General features: G+C 45.3%; 1 long non-coding RNA gene across 1 annotated transcript; it reads left to right on the top strand.

The window, feature by feature from the left end:
* Positions 1 to 12470: 12470 nt before the first annotated feature.
* Positions 12471 to 19101, top strand: LOC132249900 (uncharacterized). The gene is made up of 3 exons (XR_009461372.1): positions 12471 to 13310; positions 17545 to 17744; positions 18802 to 19101. It is a non-coding gene; the product is annotated as an uncharacterized LOC132249900 (long non-coding RNA).
* Positions 19102 to 19124: the final 23 nt, after the last annotated feature.

Genomic DNA, 19124 nt, shown 5'->3' with positions numbered 1-19124 from the left:
ACCCTCCCTAACTGTCATACTAAGCCCCTTTTCCTGCCCTGCTCTTCTTTCTGCTCCCTGCCCTAATTGCCACTGTGCTACCTTTCCCTTACACAGTCTGCTGCATTCTTCACCCATAGGCTGCCCATGCCACTAATGGCATGTGTGCTGCCAATTGCCTACCACTGGTTTAAAATAAAGCTATGCTCTGATCACTATACAAAGGAACACAGGACTGGGAAAAGTCTCCTGGGACACTGTGTCCAGTTCTCTGAATTTGCAGGCCACCATTTATCAAAAAGAGCACACTGAAAGGTCTGTTACAACTGCTCCCTCATACCACAGCTGCAAAGTACTCTATAAAAACTTCCTTGCAGTATGCCTTAGGAAAAGAGCAGGAGAGAGAGGGGTGTGCCACTGCCACTGGGGGACATGAAATTAGTAAGGTTAAAATATAGTTGGAAGATCCTAGGAAGAGGACCCATGCATTTTTGGGGGGAGTGAGGCGTATAATGAATGTAGAATTATTTTTAAGGAAGACAGCAAGGTAAAATTGTACATGTATGCATATGTACATATGTGTATGCACACACATTAGGGGTGTGTGAAGTTTCGGTCACCAATTCGATTCAGAGGAGAAATGGCCCAATTCGGAAGCTGAATCACTGAATCCAAATTGAATCAGGAGACAACCCCCCCCCCCCTTCCAAATCGATTTGGAAAGGATTTGGAAAAAGATTTGGAGATTCAGTGATTTGGAAAGCAGTTTTGCAGGGAAGCAGAAACTGAGAAGAGGGAGGGGGAGCAGAGGGGAAAGACTGACATCTGTAGCTGGCCACTGACTGTGATCTTTGTCTGAGTCCCCTTCCAATCGCTCTGGACGGATATAGAAACAGCACATAAGCTGCTGTCTGCAGCCTTTCTGTCCCTTTTATGAGCTGTTTCTTCCTGAGCACCAGGAATGCCCCCTGTTACAGGCTACCATCCCTGCTGGTTTTATCCTGCTGTGCCTTAATACACACAAAATCACGCATTACAAGTTTTACTTTGAACAGTTTGAGGTGCAGTTTCCCAGAAACCCCTACACCTATCTCCTTGAAACTTGGCAGGCCTCATGCCCTCAGAAGGGGCTACCATCTCTGCTGTTTTAATCAAAACGTGACAACAAATGACAAAGTTATAGGTATTTCAGAGTTTCCCCATTATAGTCTATGGATGAATCACCGAATATCTCTGAATCAGCTCTGAATCTTCCAAAGCCGACTCGGCCGAATCTATTTGGGACAGTGATCCAAATCACCAAATTGAATCGCTGCCCTCCAAATCAGCTGAATCTGAATTGAATACTTCCCTATTTGTACAGGCCTAACACATATATGCACATGCCTGTGTGCACACTTTGAATGCTGGAGAAAGCTGGAGCTTAGTAGCACTTTGAAAACCAAGCCAACCCTTCTCAGAGATGCTCCCCCCAGTCTACTCTTTTGCTCCTTTATTGTCATAACTTTATCTGTCTTACAGGCTGCCTTCTCAGCGCCACCCTCTCTCCCTGTCCATAGTTTGCTTTGTGCTGGCACACCTGAGTCCAACAAATTGCCTGGGGGAGGGGGGAGTGGGGCTGACTTCAGAAATGCAGATTGCATCCCCTGTGTATCCACACCATGTCCCTAAAAGGCTTTTCATCTTGTTTCTTGTTGCCTTGGAGGATAATTACTTCAAAGAGCAGCCCTGGTGCCTGGTATTTTAGTTTATCTCATTACCATTGTATCTGCCAAGCCAACCATCATTGCCAGGAATGGAATCAAGGTTGCTGGCAGAATTAACTGTCTCGCATGTTCAGCTTCTCTACTGGCCAAGCTTCTAATTTTCCTTGATTGCAAACCCTGTCATCATCCTTTGTGAATTAGCTGTGCCTACAGATATGGCATAATGGAAGTGAAGTACAGGAGTGCGGCTGTGGTCTCCTCTGTCAAAGCTGGGGCTAATGAATTCTGTTAGCATATTTACTTGCCTTTTTTTTTGGAAGCAGAATGCAGCTGGCGAGCAAATACAATTGGCACAGCACAGACAGGATAGCTTGAAAAAGCTTCCGAGCAATCAGAGTGTTAGGGTGGGGGTTACAATAATGTAAATGTACAGAAGCAGGAATGTATACAAACCTATAAATGTTATTTGTTACAACCCAGTCTAGTAGTAGGAAATGAGATGAGAGATGACATTTTTTGGCTGTAGGGCTTTTCTTGGGCTTTAGAAAGAATAGAACAGCCTCAGGAAGCCCTCAGGGTATTCCCAATATAATCTTATTTTCTCCTTCTATTCTAGAGTTTATTGCAACAAAGTACATATGTATTTTTAAAAAAAAGTCTTCAGCATGAGAAGCTGAAGCAGCATTAATTTAGCTACAACCTGAATACACATTCATGATTATCACATTGACTTGCCTTTGAATTGCCTTCCCAGTCATAACAGGGCACCAATCTTCTGATTGCTTCTTAAAATTAGACATTAGTTTAATAGCCAAGGGTTTTTTTAAATTTTATTTCCTAATATCCCTAAAATTGGACAAAAAATAGAGAGGTGTGAAACCATTAATCAAAATCAGAAGAGCACTTCCAGGAATGGAAGACATGAAGTGGATGTATTCATCACTGATCTTACATTTGTGTTTAGAATAAACCTACCATAAATGATGGTATGGCTGTTGCTAGGCAACAAGTGATGATTGTTGTATCCAATATTCAGCTCTTAAAGATACATTTACAAAGCATAATCTTTAATGTAGTTTGAAATTAAGTGGCAAAATGTATGGATTTAAATTATTTAATAGTAATAAAATTTGATAAGCTCCTATGACAAATTAAGATGGGATAAAGTGTGTACCAGATTGTGTATAAGAAATATTTTGAAAATCTGAATGAACTAATATTTAAAGCTGAGCTATCTTACCCCCAAAATAAATCAACAATAAATCAGTTTAGTAAATGAATTACCAGATTATATTGGTTTACCAGAAAAGTTAAAAATAAAAGATATTTCTGAGCTGGTTGCATTGCAAATGTAATTATAATGTCTAGAGCTGGTATAGAAATTCAAGCTGTAAAAAATATAGCTCTGTTGATGCTATATTTAAATATGATCATTTTTCAGCAGGGTTATAAGTATGGGCCATAGTCATCCTTAGTGTAAGCCCACTGAAGAGAATGGAGTAACATCAAGAATGAATTTGGCTGCTATTTTGTTGGATTTTTGTTGGTTGTAGATTAATGGAAAATAATATTACGAATCTTGAGGGGGGGAAAAGGGTAGGGAAAAACCCAACTTGGTTTTATTTCCATTTTCTCCTTTTACCGTTCCATCCACATTAGGTCTTGATCCATTTACTGTGGCAGAGATCACCAGATGTGCTGTTACACAGTCTTACAAGTTCCTTTCCTAAGGTCAAATGGGTAGACTTGTTCTCTGATTTACTCTCACTGTGTAGAGTCAATAATTGGGGCAGTGCAAGGTCTCAATATTGCTTGAATCCCATGCAAGAGCTGTGGTAGGACACTGATCTTGGAGCACACTCCTGGAGAGTGCCTGTGCACCCCTATGCACTGAATACAAGGGTCTTCTGTTTGGCCTTAAGTATAATGTAATGCTAAGTCCATTCAAGTCTAGTGGGTCCTGCAGTGACTTCAAAAGCTCTGGATCAGCTGCAGTGTAGGCAGCCAGGGGAAGGGTAGAGATTACCAGTATGCCTCATTTGTGGTCTCACAACCTCAGGTAACTGGGATGGTAGGAAGATGTGGGGTGATCTTCAGGCTCCATCTTAGCCCGGCTTTGGGGAGTTGAATTTCTATGCCTTTCCAGTCTCACAAAGGGTACTGTGTATGTCTGACAGTGTGAGGAACTGGTAAGGAGAGGGAGAAGAGGATAAAGAGCATAATTAATGTGGTACAGAGGCATAGCATGAACAGCTGCATGAATGGAACATGGCTATACTTTCTGCCACTAGTGTAACACACTAAAAAAATTCCTTAATATCTTTGTACCTCTCTCCCTCTCTCTCTCTCTCACCAAAAATACAACTGAAAGACCATTTACCTGCCAGGGAAGAAAAAGGAGTCTCAGTAAGGTATTTTAACTATATTACTTTCAGGTGGTTGGGACATCTTTTCTAATTAAAATAAAATCATCTTGGAATTTCTGAAATGAAGATTTGGTATAATAGATTCAGAAAGTGATGAAAATATTTTCATTAATAGTGTGAGAGAGAAAGGCCCTGCAAGGCATGGCATTTTATCTCAAGTCTCTAATAACATTAATACACTCTTTAATCTTTGCCACATTTATGACTTAATGGCAATCCTTAAAGAAATGACAGAGTAGCAGGAACTGCCAGGTTCCTTTAACTTGTAAGCAAACCTAGGGTTTTGATTAAGTGGAAAATTCCTCTGCTAAGGGCCTTATTCTCCCATGTAAATCAGTCCATTGAAGTCTAAGAAGATACTCCAGTGTGACTGACAGGAGGCTCAGGGTTATTCTGTGTTATGTGATCCAAGGTGGGAAGAGCCTGTCTCATATACCCTTTCAGAGCAATAGATTAGCAAAGTGAATGTAGGGGGAAGGGAGGTTCTTATACAGGAGACCACTGGGGATTTATTTTCTTTATTATGGAAAGTTATATGGTGTGCTGGCTTCCAAACAGCAACTTTCTGCATTTCTAGGAGACAGGCCCATGCCCCTGGCTGTCACAATCCAAAATCCATCTCAGTTCTTATAGTCCCAAGGTAATCAGGATTATCCTAGTGGGCCCACTCCCCCAGACCCACTGTACCACTCTGATCAAAATATGTAATTGAATGGCACCTAACCTTCCAGCCCCATGGGCTGTAAGAGTGGTGCAGGGTTTGTCTATGGGCCAGATCCCATGCAGGTTGGTACATGGGGTCAGTTCATGGGTCTGATCCAGCACACCAGTCCAACCCTGCATGTTAGGATCTGGCCACATGCCAGCCTGAACCTGTGTGCCCAGGTTGGACTGTGCACCAGATTATCTCACCATGCCTGGATTTAGCCACACGCTGGCGTGATTTACCATTCAGGGCCACATTATCCAGCTCACAGCGCTTCCCATAGGCTTGGAAATTTGTCAACAGAGGTACATCAATTAATGCTGCTACTGGTCCCCTGTTGCCAGATTTCCAGACCCATGGAGAACTATGGGGCTGAGCACTCCTGATTTAAACTTATGGGATATATTTGTATAGTATAAAGCAGAGAGACCCTGAGCCAGCCCCATAGGCACTAGCTCTGGATCTTGGAAAAGGATTTGTTTTTTCACGTGATTCTATGGGTGCAGACAGAAGCGTAGCGCCCTGGTCTAACTCATGGAACTTCACAGAAATTGTCATGAGTTTGGCTGATCCTCCTAACCCAACAGAGGTTAGCTGTAGGGTTGGGCGGGGGTGGGGATTGAGTTTCAATTTGGAGCCGATTTACTGTGTTTAAGTGTTATGACTTTATGTAGGCTAAATAAAATTAAATAATTTCTACATGGTTTATTGTTTTAGCTGTGATTGGATGGACTCCCTTTGCTGAGGCTTCAAAAGAACACAAGAGTTATTTTGAAATAGTGTAACTTGCCACACTGTAGCAGTAACTCTGCTGAGAGTAAAAAAGAGGCTCTTTACACAAGAATCAGCAACAGCTTACTAGCACTCCTAAAGTTTTCAAAGATTAACCTCTTCCTTATGATACCATTTTGTCTTCTTAACCTATTGATCTTCCAGACCTGCATCCCCAGTATTTTGGGAAATGCAGGTAAAAAATCTTCATAACCTGATCCTTCCTCTCCTTTGCTCCATTACTAAAGCTTCCTCACCCAAGCAGTGAAATAGTTAACACTACTGGCTTTTAATGTGCGCTTCTTGATACCTGAGTTCCATCCAGTGAAATGAAGGATCTAGTTCATAGCTCAGAGCTGTTATTTCAGGCTCTGTGTAGACTGAGGCAGATATCTCTGCATCAATTGTGCTTGTTCCACGCTTTAAAGGCTTTCTTTGTAACAGCTAGAGACTGATTAAAAAAAGACTGTAGAGAATAAATGGAGAGGACTGGTTATCCCTCCTCAAGAAGCATGCTCCAAGCTCCAGGAAACAGTGGCTGACAAAGAAAGATGGCTTAATGGCTCCACTCATCATAGTACTGAGCATGTCATAAGCATTAATGAATTTATTCTTACAACACCTCTGTGAAAGGTATTCTGTATTATAGCCATTAAAGAGGGAGAATAAAGACATGGAGAGAGAGAATTGCTGTTTCACCCTGTAGATGTTCAATGTGTAGCTTCTGTGATTATTTTTTTATCAGCCTCTTGGCCTGCATGACCAGAGCCAGGGAGTCATTTTATTTTGTGTAACCCGGGCGGTACTCCAAAAGGTACCCCCTCTCTAATTGAAGGGATCAAAGCAGGCACACAAGCGCTGTGAGAGGTGCAGGGATTCTTCTCCCCCTATAGAGCAGAGCCAGACCACCAATGGGGACTTAACCATATACCTTTTAATGAGGGAACAATACTGGGAACATACCAGGCATAATCAGGGGGTATAGTGCACACCACAATGCCCCAAGGGGGCAGGATTCAACAAAGGTTAGACACAATCATTGACAAAAGACAGGGTTAACAAAATATAAAACACAAACAGCAGAGCAAACAATACTGGTTGGGGAAATATAAAAAAGGGCACAAAATACAAAATGTCAAAGCTGCTAGGGGTCTTGACCTTCCTGGAGCCCCGGCCTCACGTCAAGCTGCCTGGTCTCTGAATGGAGGAGCTGGAAGCCAAGCTGGGAACCTCTCAGGTCGCTGCTCAGATCCTTGCTGAAGCGGGAAGCCTCTCCTGCCGGCCACAGCCTCTCGTAGGGGATCCTGGAGCCCAGTAGGAAGCCTCTCCTGCCGGCCACACGCCGTGCTGCTGAGGGTCCAACTGCTGCCTGCTGGTCCTGGTCTTTCAGGCTCTTCTGGGGCAAGTGCTTCCACCCCGCTGGCTCAGCTCTTGCCAGCTCCTTCCTCATGGTCCCTCACTGGTTTCTCTCTCTGAGTCAGCTGTGCTGCCTCTTTTATCCCCCTCCAGGTGACCCAAGGGCCAATCAGGGGACATGAGGGGTGAATATCTGGGGCCTGATTGGTGAGGACAGGGAATCCTAAGTCCTCCAATCATCTTTTGCCCTTTCAAAACCCCTGGGCTAGGTCACTGCCAGTTAGCCCGTCACATCTGCTTACTTAAAAGCAGCTCTCCTACATGTCTACTGGGGAGGTAGTACACAGCTCTTGCATCTGTAGCGCTGAATTCTACCTTGCCATGCAGTACCATAGGGTGATATTAATTCCAGTGGGCAGCACTTAGATGCCTCCAGAGGTGGATATGTGGTTACCCGAAGGTACACGCTTCTCCTTTTATTTCACTGTGGAATGTTAATCCCAACTAGTGCACCTTCATCTGCTCAGATCTACTTACCTGCAACCAGATAAAATGTACATGTCTTAGCAGGACATCACATGTGCAACAGCATAAGGATCCTTCTCCATAAATAGCCTACTGGTTAGAACACTTCTCCAGGATATGAGAGAGTTGGGTTTAGGCTGCCCCCTCATCCTCAGGGCTTGAGCCCATACCCCTCATATGCCAGCCAAGTGTCTTAATCCTCCAAGCGATAGGGCAGACATGGCTGTGAGTGCCTTTTATCCTCCCTCCTCTTGAATCTGCCCAAAAGAGGAGTCATGGAACCAAGAGGCAAGCAAGTGGGATCCTAACTTTGTGGGCCAGGGAGGAAGGTACCGTTCTAGAGAGAATCCTGGCCCTCGCTCCTAAGTCTATTTCTGCATTTTACCCAGTGATGTGTTAGTACCAAATGCCTCGCATACACTGGTGTATATCTAGACCAATGCTGCTCTTAGTCCTGGCACTCTTCTGGTTTCCGTTTTAGTAACCAAACAGTATCTGACCCAATGGAGTTGTACCAATGCGAATGAAAGGAATCTCTGGCTTGCAGGGTGATCTGAAATCAAATGAATCACCAGTCACTTGTATGCCTACTCCATACTTCTATGTAAGCTGGGGGTATGGGCACATGACACTGTTTATTACCTAGTAATTTACCACAGATAATATTACATAATAATTTTACCGTGTAGTAGGCAGGGACTTACTGATCATGGTGCCTTGCTTGTATAGTATCTTAGCACTAGGTTTCTGGTAAGCAGCTATTACATATTCACTTTCAGTCATTATCCCTGGTACTTGCTGGAACTGATGCCATATTATTCACTGGGCTTTTGAGTCCCAGCCTGCTCCTTTCCTAGGAGAGAACACCTCAGTCAGCCTCATTGCCAGCATTGCTTAGTGAAACATCAGAATGTCTGTCAACCTCACCTGTCTCCAGCAGAACCTGACAAAGATATGCTGTTGGGTTTTGGTGCTGCTTAGCCTTACCCACTGATGATGCTGTGTTGTGGACAGGAATGATGTTGTGTTGTGGACAGAAAAGATTCAAAGTGCAGACAGGCTGCCTTTGAACATGCACATTTAAAAACTTCATGGCTAGCTCACTGGATTCACATGGGAGGTTGAAGAGGATGGGGACAACCTTTGTGAGCAGCAGCTGCTCAGTCTGGATTCATATACCCACTATGCTTCACTGGTTCTGGGCCAGAAAGTCTCTCACTGATTGGTGGGACCAACTATTGCTGCATTCTAGGGGTGATCAACAGTGGCATGTGAACTTCTGAATGACCTGGGCAACATTCTTATGCAGACATCTGTACAGAGATGAATCCCTTAGCTGTGGAGGAGGACCACCAACATGCATATTGCCATGACAGTGTGTATATGGGTGATCATAACCAACTGGACGTTGACAAACCCTGACTGATGTTGATTTGTTGCCAGCTTGTTTGGCATAGGGAAGTCAACTGCAGGGAAAGCCATCAGGGATGTCTATACCATCCTCAGAAAGGTGCTGATCCCAGGTTTCCTTAGTCTCATCAGTCCTTTGGAGGCCAGTAAGAGGTTTCTTTCCCATGTTTTCTGAATTTTTCATTTTGAGGATGAGTGTTGTGCCTCTGTCTGATGCTGTGTCAAAATTAGTGATGCTAGTCTGGTAGCTGAGGGAGGAGGGAGAAACAAGCGTTTATTATTTCATTGTAAGGTACAAAGATAATATGATCCTTTCTCTTATCTCTATCATGTCATTGTAGGTCTGTCATTGTCTTGGGAGAGGATTGCAGTGGTGAGTACCTTGAGCCTAGCTTCTACATGGCTGTCAAAGTTCTCTGGGACAATTTTCACTTGTTGGTTGTGGGTTAGACTTAGTCTACTCAGCATTGGAACTTATTTTTTAGGGCTTTCTAATCCAGACCAGGGATTTAGGTAGTGAGTTATCATCCTTCCCTTTAGGCAAGGAAGCATTGCTGCATATCCTAGTGTGAAAGATGGTTTGTGTATGATAGCAGAGCAACACATACCAGGGGACTGTGGTAGAAAGGGGAGAAGGGTAAGGAGAGAGAGAGCACACAAGGGGCCCTCGGCAGACCTCAGGAAACAATTTGTGTTTCTCAGACTGGGGCAGACAAAGGCAGAGTACTTCCTGACATGGACCTGCCACCCTTGGGCAGGGAGTGACTGAGAGGATGCATAGATAGCTCTTTCTGTTCAGCAGTTGAGCTTTATAGTTGAGACACTTGAAGGTCTTGCTTACCTGAAGCCTCAGTTGTGTGACAAGCATGCTCACTATCCCTGGGTAGGGTGATGGGCATGCTCACTATGCCTGGGTAGCATTTTTTGTGGGAATTCCCTTCTTTTCATTGTGGTAGGGCACTGATGCAGTGTGACACACAAACAGCAGGTATTGGGGAGGTTAGGGTAGATGGAAGCAGAGCCTGCTAATACAAAAGCAGTGATGCATGTATGCATTGGGGGTCGCGGGGTGGGGTGGAGCAGTGTGGGGAGTGGTGGGGCTTCATGGGAAGGACCTTACAAATTACAAATGTGATTCCAGATCATGGTAGGTTGTAGCGCCAGGAACATGGGCAGTAGCTGCCTCCTTCTGAATACTCTATGGGGGTGGAAGAAGGCATTTTTCCCTAGAGGGGAGTTGTGGGAGTACTAACAGTCATGGTTGTCTCTGGGATGTGGCAGTTATGTCAATTAAAGGATTTCCCATAATCATCACAACCCAGCTGTGTCTCTTTAAAGTACAGCAGCACCCCCAAACTTTCATCAGGGAAGGGGAAAGAACATAAAAGGGAGAGGTGTCATTAAGCCAGTGAGTTTGTGAAGTGACTGTCCAGGAGTTCATCCTGGGAAAAGAGACTTCCTTGTGTCCCGGAGAATACTGTACTGGAGCCTGTGGCAGTATGAGGCAGGAACAGCCGCCCACCACCATAATTTGCAAAGCATGCGGCCTGAAGGGCACTGAGTCAATGAGCTGTGTAAATTGGGGTGGAGGCACATTTCTTTAGGGGTAACTTCACCCTAGATTTCAGATATTTACCACATAGTTGATCTGTATGCTATGTAGCTGTACCACTTTTATTATGTAGTAACATTTATTTACTATGTAGTAAACATGTCTACACTCTGGCTATATGGTAAGGGGACATAGGAGAAGTCTGATGCCAGGAGAGAGTTTCTTTTTGCTGAAATTCAGAGACCTTGAGCTTTGCTTCTACCAGTCCACCAGGGTTTTTTTTTCCGCTCTCTGAACACAGGTATATATGCCTGCTGGTTGTTCTGGGCAACGTTTTCCAAGAGGTCTTTTCTGCACAATGAAGTACTATAATGAAGAGTGGCACTAGGAGGCTTTCCAAATAGTGTGGGCCAGGCATTTATTCCAGCCTCCCAGGGAGGGTTTCAAACAGGCAGAGTACCATGTGCCAAAGTCAGTGCTGTTTATGTAGGTTTCTCAATGGCTCTAATGCAAAATACATTAACAACTTTGGAAGCAAAGGCTCAGTCCTGTCCCCTCCATCAGGAACCTTCTTCAGTCACTATCAGGCTTCCTTTTGCTTGTTCTGTTGCTGTGATACTTTCCCTCTCAGTTGCCCAATAGCCTAACTTCAACAGGAAGTGGGGCTCAGTCTTCTCTGGTCTATGGCCTGGTGAATAGACTGGTGGCCTGTGATATTTGACATCAGAGTTCAAATCCCTTTGTAGGAGGTAGATCTCAAGCTTGGATCCCCAGGTTTCTCCTGTTATGAGCAAGTGCCCAATTATTAGGCTAAAAGTGAACACTACCAGACTGGCTTCAGTTAGTCATCATCATTTTTGGTAGACTACAAATTCAGGGTTTTGGGGGTTTACTTCCATACATCTACAGCAAAATTGACTTTCAATAGAGTGTAAATGGAATTAGATGCATCTGAGGCACCAACAGTTCACTTCTAAACATGCATGGTAGGGACACACACTCATATAGGGTGAAACTATAACTGTATAAGGCATTTAGGCATGTACACATCATTCAAAGCATCACAAGAGGCAATGTCTAATAGTGTTAGGTGAACTGTATGCTTAAAAACTGCTTAAGTGTCCCTCACACATCTCAGCAGCACAATAGATTTCTTCACAGAAAGTGCATAGCAGAGCTGGACATTGAGCTCTGATCATCTAAGTTCCACTCCCAGGTATTATGCACAACACCCAGACTTTCATAGATTGCCAGGGGCTTGCGGATCATTGGGTCCAGCCCCGTCAGCTCGAGGCAGGAAGACAACTGGGGTTAGGTGACCCCAGTGAGGTGACTGTTTAGTCTCCAGGCAGGCTCACTCTAACCATACATATACTGTAATAAACTGAAATAAGCAAAGCCTATTGCATTCTATTACCATGGATGCCACTCAAAGTGGAGGCTTATCATTCTCTAGTATCCAGGGGAAAGGGAGATTCCACATCAAGTCAAGCCCTTTATGATTCCAGTTTGGCACCATCCCACTCTCAACCTCCTGACTTCCTTCATCAAACCAGCCTCTAGCTTCTCCCACAACCAAAATGTCTTCTTTTCAGTGGTAACTCTCTCATAGGATTAAGTTTCTCAGTTTCATTCCTTCACCTCATTTGACCAGTTGTTGATGTCTGATCCTGAGCTGTAGCTATTACATCCGCAGACATAGATTGCATTATGCTCAGCACTGCTCCTGATGATTACTGCATGATTTTGATCAACTCATTTGAACTCAGTGGGCACGTCCACACATGCAGGCACGTGCATTGACAGCAGCTCAAATAGGATCAGCACAAATTTGTGCCTGGGATTTTTGCCTCAGCGCACGTGCCTGGTCATGCACTTTGGTGTGGGGCAGGTTGTGCCACTTGGGGCAAAATGACCCTGCCCAGCTCCTCTCGGATCTGCAGACAGGGAGAGCTAGAGCCTGGGTCCAAAATCTGTGCTGGCCCAGCAGTATAAAAACCTGCCCTGGCGAGCAGCTCAGGGCTACTTGCCCTCAGGGGCTTCTGGGGGAGGAGCCTCTGGGAGGAAGTTGGCCATGCCCCTTCCTGTCCCAGGCTGTTGCTGCTGCTGGTTCCTGCAAGCTTGGTCTCAGGACCTTCTAGGGAGAAGATTGCCAGGCCCTTTCCTGCCTCTTGCTACTGCTAGCTGCTGGCTTCGTCTCAAAGCTTTAGGGAGTGAGTGGGCCACACCCCTTCCTGCCTTGGGCTGCTGCTGCTGCCCCCACCACAGGGGGCTGGGGGGTGTCCTCTGCTGCACGCTGCTGCCCCCCTTTGGGGAGGGGCCCACTGCACTGCACCGCACCCCAGCTTCTGCATCCTTGTTCCAGTCTGCTGCCCAGCCCACCCCCAAACCGTGGCTGGGGGACAGCCTAGGGAGGGAGCCTGCGCTGCCTTTGGGACCCTCCTCCCGACCATCACTACCAGTGCCTGAAGGTGCTTTGCTTGCCCCAGCTGCGTTGGCAGGCCACCCCCACCTTCACCTCCACTTTCACTGAGTGGCTGAACTGGACAGCTCCCACCGTCGCTGCTGCTGCCATTATTTCTGTTGCTGCCTCATCTCAGGAAAGAGGGAGATATCCTGCTGCATCACCTTGTACCACCTGATACCACACCTGCACTGGATTACTTCCTAATTGACTGACTGGTCCTGCCCTCCCCCACAGCTACCTCACTGCATCTGATCCTGCTTTGTCTTCCTGCTTACTGCTCTGCTGCTGAGTGCCTGGTTGGAGGCCTGAGCGGCTTCTGGACTTATCTTCAACGAACAAAGCCCCTCTACCACTCCAGCCAGCTTTTACATCTGCCTCAGCAGCCTTCCATGTGTGTTCTTACCCTTGTGTGGTAAGTCCTGTGGTCCGCTCCCCCTGCCTGGTGTTTGTTGTGTGGCTGAGTAAGCCAGCTTGAGTTTCCCCAGCCCGTGTGTGTGTGTGTGTGTGTGTGTGTGTGTGTGTGTGTGTGTGTGTGTGTGTGTGTGTTCCCACTCCCCCACATTCTCAAAGCATAGGCCTCCTGGATTTTTTCCTGTGGGGCTGTAGCTCAGTGAGCTTCAGCCTCCTTCCTCCCTACCTCACTTCTCCCCCACAACCCCAGCCTGCCCCTACTACATTCACCAGCCCCACTGGATATTTTGTTTTTCTTTATTGTCTTCCCTGCCCTCATGTGAAACAATGGCAGGGCAGGAACCTTCGGGGGGGGGGCGGGGGCAGATGCCCCCACAGAGTTTCCTGCAGCCCCCACTATGGGGGCAGATCCCAGCCAAGCCCCCAAGGGGATGTATGCCCCAAGGGGAGTCTGACCGTCCTCCTCTGGGGGTGCAGAAGTGTGCAACCTCTGCTGCAGGAGCAGGTGGGACTCTGGTAGGGAGCCAACAAGGCCAGGGGATTGCCCCTGGCCAGGTGCCCCCTGGAGGGTTCTCAAGTCCCCTCTCCCATCATCAAGGGGCAAGGGCAGTGGGAAGGGCTCCTCTTCATACTCCTCCACAGCTGAGGATAGGAAGGACAAGGGCCCTGCCCCCAAGCCTAGATCACCAGTGCCTGAGGGGACTGTTGCACTATACCAGCCAGCACACCCACTCAGCTTGTCCCTGGCCCTAGCTCTGGCCCCACTAATGTGACCCCGGGGGGGGGGGGGGAACCACAGCTATACACAGGCATCTGTGGGGAGATCTGAAGCTGAGGGGCACTTGTGAGGGTTGAGGGTGCTGATGTATGTGGCTGCCTGGTGGAAGAAATCTGTCAACTCTGGTTCCCTTGCAGGGGCATACACATCCTGAAGGTTCAGGACCAGCCCCTGCACCTGGACCCAGAGGTGCAGCAGGTGGCCCAGCACCATGACACTCAGTCCCTGCAAGCAGTGCTGGGTCCTGGGTGACAGCCCGAGTGGCCCGGAGCTGCCCGAAGCTGCCCAGTGTGGCACAGGCAGTGCCGAGTGGCCGGGGCCAAGTTGCACTAGGGTCTGCGCCAGGAGGGCCCCAAGCACCCTGTTGGCCGTGGTTGCTGCTGCAGGAGAGGGAAGGGTTGTGGGCCATCTGGGAGGCAGGCGGCAGGGGGGAACCCACCACTTCTGAGCACCCCCCCCTTCCACACCCACAGTAGTCCCCCACATCCACACAGTCCCCGGCTCCAGTCCCTCCCTCCCCCAGTCCCTTATTTACCTAGGACAGAGCCTGGTACTATCAGGGTGCAGCCTGCACCAGTCCAGGCTGCCCCACACATGGAGACAGCATGCTGAACCACTGGGGCAAGAGGTAGCCATAGAGACACTCTGGTTGGCCACCAGAGCATCTCTTTTTGGAGGACTTCAACCTCCAGTTGTCTCAGGGAGATGAAATGCCTTGTGCTGCATTTTTTTGGGGGGGGGTTTGTTGTTGTTTTTTTGATGCCTGGATATCCAGGTGTCAAATTTTGAGCCCACATTGAAAATATCTAGTGTAGGGAACATTTTTTTTTTTTTTTTTTTTTGTTCCCAGCATGTCTCTTGCGGCACCTCAAACTGCTTTGAGACGCAAGAGGCATATGCGGGCTCATCTGGACGTGCCCAGTGGATAAATCTATGTGGTGCAAGACCAAATGAGGAAGAGATGCCTCACATCACTCCGTGTGTGCCACTTCTAGAAGCAGTGCAGCTGTACTAGCACACTGCTGTGCTCAGGCTAATTAATGCTGTTGAGAAACAGGTATATTAACCTGTGAGCAGTGCCACACTAATGTATTGTTTCTCAGTCTAGAGCTAACACACACAGGGCTAGCATGGCTTATCTCTGCATGGTGCTGCCTGGCACCCTGTAGACCAGAATATTATGCCCTGAGGGCCCATTTTAATGGAGGTGAGCTCTGAATGCAGGCCACTTTCAACCTGCCTCTGGGCCCTGCTGTCACAGCCTGAACCACAGTCACCTCTCCACCCCTGTCTCCTACAGTGCTGCTGCTATTGCCATGTCTCCCTGCTGCCTGGGTGAAGCCCCTACATCACCAAAATGCTGCTGAAGCACCCCCCCCCCCTCCCACTACAGAAATACTGCTGAAGCTCCCCTAGCTCCAAGGACTGGATAAAATGTCCCTGTGATGGATCTAGCCAATGGGGCACATAGTAATAAAAGTTATAAATTAGCTAACAAGAGTCTGAGGGAGCTGGGAATCGAGTGATAGTGCCTCAGTTAGGAAGATGCTCGCCAGTCAGAGCCAGACAAAGGATTAGAGCCAGTTAGGAAGCAGCTAGCTCTCTGGGTACATCTACACATACACACTTAGGGTTCAGTAATTTAGGTTACTGCACGGTAACTGAAAATTGCTGCGCAGTATGGGTGCACATCTACATGTGCATGCCCATACTGTGCAGTAATTATGGCAACTTGCACCAACTTGATACAGGTAACAAACTTAAACCAACTTACACCAGCATGATGCAGGTAGCAAATTTACACCCAAGTAGTTACTGCACAGTAGCGCACATGTAGACATGTTACTGTGTAGTAATCCTGTGTGTGTGGACTGACTTTACTCCCAAATTGGTCCATACACAGCATTACTGCGCTGTAATCCTTGCACGTGTAGACACTGGCTTAAAAACTGCTTACTGTGCAGTAAATTATGCCCAGTTAGAGCCAGACAAAGAGATTACTAGCAGGCAGCTCCACAGTAATCCTTATTGCTTTAGTTTTTCTTATTGATGTATGTTTGCAGTGGTATATACCCATAGTGTGTCAAATTTCTCACCTCTGAAATGAAGATAACATTCACTTACCTTCAGAAAAGTGCTTTGAGATCTTTTTGAAAGCAGATTATTATTGCATTTCTGAAATTAATTTTACTTACATATACAAGCCCACATCTCTTGTTTTTCCCTCAGTTGCTAGTCCTTCATTACTTGAAAAGTGCCATTACTGCATAAGGAGAGCACAATCTTGAGGCACCAGCAACTTTCTATAGAGTCAGTGGAAGCTGTGGGTATTCATTATCATTTACAATAAGGCCAAAGGAGTTACGGATCACATAGGCTCCAAACGCTGGATAACACTGAGTAGAACACAGAAGGAATGGCAAGAAATGAGTGCAATCACATGGCTGCAAAGAAGGAGCCAATTAGTCAGTTTTATCTTTTTTCTGGTGGAATACTGTATAAATCACAACATTTATAGCTGTATTCTGTATTTTAAGGGGAATGGCAGTTTCTAAACCATCTGTTGTGAGAAAGATGGCGCATTGTCATATCCACAAAAGTCCAGAAATGCCAGACTTATCTGGGGAACCCTAAATCTGCCCCATGTGCACACTTTCTGTACACTGGATGAGTAGAGGTACTGTGCAAAGATTAGTCTCATGTCATTAAAGACCACACCATAATGTATATGGTCAAAGAGTTTGAATGAAGTTCAGTGGGCAGCTATTAATCTGACATTTCCTAATCTACAGGTGTTTGCCTGTATAAACTAAATAATATTCTCTCAACACAGTTTTCTTTTGCATGTAATTTCTTGGAGTGTTTTGTTTTGGTTTAATGAAAAGGTAGAAGTGCTATCACATGATCTACAACTCCCCACCAATGACAATGTAGGATCCATGCCTATTCATTATGGTAGACGCCACTGGAACTAAAGAACCGATACAATCACAGAGCATTGACTTACATGAACACTGAATAGGTGCAGAATTTGCTTAGCTGCATAAGCCACCAGTTTCAATATGTTGTCTATTATTTACATTGTAACTAATACTGTTTTTCTTCTTATCAGTTAACTACACAAACTGCTTAAGTGTCTAGTGACATTTACCCCCCCCTCCCGGCTTACTGTATATCTGGTTAATTGCACAAGAAACAGTGCAGGGGAACTGCTCTCTAAAGGTAGCTATTGGAAGCCTTGAAATAATGGGAGTTAGTTTCTAGGTTGTTATTCCAGGTAAGTTCAAGGCCCCTTTTTCAGTCCTGATGTTATGCCCTTAAATATATAACATCAGGAATCAGAATGATGAAGTTTTAAAAGAGAAACAGCACCTGGACCCCAGAGTTTCTATCAGGGGAATGGTTATACAAAGTAGCACAAACTATCCTGCCTTTTGATTTGCTTCCCCCTGGCCAGGAGTTGGGCAGATCCAGTGAAGAGCGATCCCCTTTGCTGAAGTTGGACTGAGCCCATATGGAGCGCCTGGCTCGAGCCAGCATAACCCTTCACTCAGCTGCTGTTTCCAGTGAAACTAGTACTGCGGCTTTGGTGATGGCATCAGCCCAACCTCCAAATGTTCTTTGGCAGGCTGCCAACATCATCCCCAAGGCATTAAAGTGAGAAAAATATTTTTTAACAGTTTATATCTCAGCAAAACCTGAACAGAATCCTTTTTGATAAGGAAAAGGCACTTCTCTGGCCTGATGGCATCCCCTCTGCATAATATAGAAGGCCAACTAAAGGATGTTCCAGAGTATTTAAGGAAAAGGGTTACTGCTACTTCTCCCCCCCCTCCCCCCATATTACAACAAAACCCAAAACATTTTCAACCTATGGCTCAATTCTGATCCCAATATATTCAGGATCTAGCAAACCATGTCCTCCCATTTAGGCAAAAATGGCAATTTTTTTCTCACCAGTGTAATTTTGCTTTCATAAATGAGCTAGAAAAAAACCAAACTATTGTGCCTATAAGAAAAGAAAGAAATCAACATAGTACAGATGGTATTTCATACATATTTGTTTTTGTGTCATCTGTTCTGAACATAAATATCAGCTCAGTAACTTCACTGTTGTGATAAGCTGAAACATCTTTGATTGTTTTTCAGTCAAATGACAGTAACAAAATGAAAAATCACCATTAAAAACCTTTTATTTGCATATTTTTGATGCTGTCAAAGACGACGGCGCTAATGTGGCAGAAGGAGAATTTTTAAACAGAAACATTACACTTTAATACCCTAATAAAGATGAAAGCAAAATAAACACTGAAATTTGATTCTAAAGGAAGAAAAGCAAGACTATTCTATGCTGGTGAAGTAATGAAGGTACTATCTGGTGAAAATTTTTAATAGCACATTAATGCTGAATTACTTTGGAATTTCTATAGAAGTAGAGATGACATCCACATAAACACCAAATGAATTCCAAATGATTGGTATTATCATAATGAACACCAAATGAATTAATAATGATGAAACACTTAAACTAAAATGTTACCTTCTCTAATCTGTTGTCTTTTTATGGATTGCTCAATTCATTTTGACTGAACTATGACCTTTTCTTTCATTCATCTTTTTTTTAACTATCTGTGTAAAATGTTCTGCTTATAAACTGTATAAAGCAGTAGCTGGAATAATCTGTCTTCATAACAGATTTGTGTTGGCATTGCAGAGTTTGGAAGATGGAAAGACATCTGGATGCTAGACATATTGCTGTGAAAATGACTATTACTAATAATAACCATAATAATAACAACAATTTCTGTTTGATGGCACCACATGCACGCAGACCTCGGGGCACACTTAACAATGCTTAATAAACTAAATGACTACATTTACAACTCACACAATATGTCTGTCCATCCCTTGATAAATCACAATGAAAAAGGGAGGGATGATACAAACCCACAGAACAGCAAAAGAGCAGAACATAATCAAATGCCAAAAACATGGTAAAGCTATACAGGTCCTTGTGTCTGTCCATGCAGTGACAGC

Source organism: Alligator mississippiensis, chromosome 4 (genome assembly GCF_030867095.1).
Source record: "Alligator mississippiensis isolate rAllMis1 chromosome 4, rAllMis1, whole genome shotgun sequence".
NCBI classification, from domain to species: domain Eukaryota; kingdom Metazoa; phylum Chordata; order Crocodylia; family Alligatoridae; genus Alligator; species Alligator mississippiensis.
The sequence above is the reverse complement of the archived record's forward strand: the minus strand, read 5'-3'. Positions and strand labels throughout refer to the sequence as shown.